This window comes from Pseudonaja textilis, unplaced genomic scaffold (assembly GCF_049901715.1).
Source record: "Pseudonaja textilis isolate UNSWEBS1 unplaced genomic scaffold, rPseTex1.2 PTEXSCF150, whole genome shotgun sequence".
Taxonomy (NCBI): domain Eukaryota; kingdom Metazoa; phylum Chordata; class Lepidosauria; order Squamata; family Elapidae; genus Pseudonaja; species Pseudonaja textilis.
The window spans coordinates 23,858-25,119 of record NW_028262861.1 but is presented as its reverse complement, the minus strand read 5'-3'; the positions used below and the strand labels follow the sequence as shown (position 1 = coordinate 25,119).

The 1,262-nt window shown below is 74.6% G+C and overlaps 1 non-coding gene across 1 annotated transcript; it reads right to left on the bottom strand.

Annotated features, from left to right (window-relative positions):
* Positions 1-565: 565 nt before the first annotated feature.
* On the bottom strand, positions 566-718 carry LOC148123751 (5.8S ribosomal RNA). Its single transcript, XR_015740550.1, has one exon. It is a non-coding gene; the product is annotated as a 5.8S ribosomal RNA (ribosomal RNA).
* Positions 719-1,262: the final 544 nt, after the last annotated feature.

Here is a 1,262-nt window from a genome sequence, read left to right as displayed (position 1 = left end):
ACGCCGACCCTGCCCCGCCAGAGGGCCCACGGGAAACGGCCGAACGGCGGCACGGTCGGAGGGCGCGGGACGCGACCCCCTCGCACGCGGGCAGCAACGGTGACACCGCAGACAGCCGCGCGGAGCGGGCGCGCCCCGGCCCAACCGGCCGGCCGCGACCGTGGGACACCGGAGCCGACTCGGGGAGACGCGACCCGTCGCCTCGCGCCGGGACGGACGGCCGCCTCCCGCAGAGGGAGACCGCCGCCGCCGCGGGGGCGAGGGCGCTCGGGGCGTCCCCGGAAGGGACCGGCGCCAGCACGGGAACGGACGAGCTTCCCCCTCGCTTCCGCACCGAGGAGGCGGGAAGCGGGGCCGGCCTGCAGAGCGGGACGGACGCCGTCGGGGTCTGGACTTGGGGGGACGAGGGCACGACGGCCCGAGAACCCCAGCCGCGCCGGAGGCACCCGCGGCCCCCCCACCAGGGGACTCGGAACGCCCGTCCCCCGCGCTGGGCGGGGAGGGCGCCCGGAACCCTGGGTGGGTGGGGGCTCGCGGGTCAGGCTCGCGGCGATTGAACCGTCGGCGACGCTCAGACGGGCGTAGCCCCGGGAGGAACCCGGGGCCGCAAGTGCGTTCGAAGGGTCGATGATCAATGTGTCCTGCAATTCACATTAATTCTCGCAGCTAGCTGCGTTCTTCATCGACGCACGAGCCGAGTGATCCACCGCTAAGAGTTGTCACTGTCGGAAGCAGTGGCGGGTCACGCCCCTCCTCGCGCCGAGGAGGAGGCCGCGCCCCACCCATGGTTAAAACGAGACGAGACACGGCTGGGTTTCAAGAAGTAAAAGACCGGGCGCTCGGCTCGGCCCGGGACCCTCCGCTCGGGAGGCCCCGCGGCCGCCGGGGGACATGGGGAGGCGAGGCGGAGCTCCCGGTCCCCGGCCCCGCCACACGGGGGCAGCTCGAGGCTTTGAACCGCCGCCACCCTCCCCCTCCCCGGACGGGGAGCGGGGGCGGGAAAGCGTCTCGGGTACCCGGCTCACGTGTTTGGGGAGGGAAACTTGGCGGCGCGGAAAAGAAGCCGACCCTGGGCCGCGGCAACCGCGACGCCGCCGGCCCCGGCCCCGGCCGGGCGGCGCGCCGACCGCGCAAACCCAAGGGACGCCCGGAGCGAAGAACGGCCACGGCGGCATCCCGCCTTCCCCTGTTCGGGCCTGCGGAAGTTTCCCTCCGAGAAGTCCGACGCACCCGAGGCGGGGAGAGGAGCGGGAGCCGGGCCG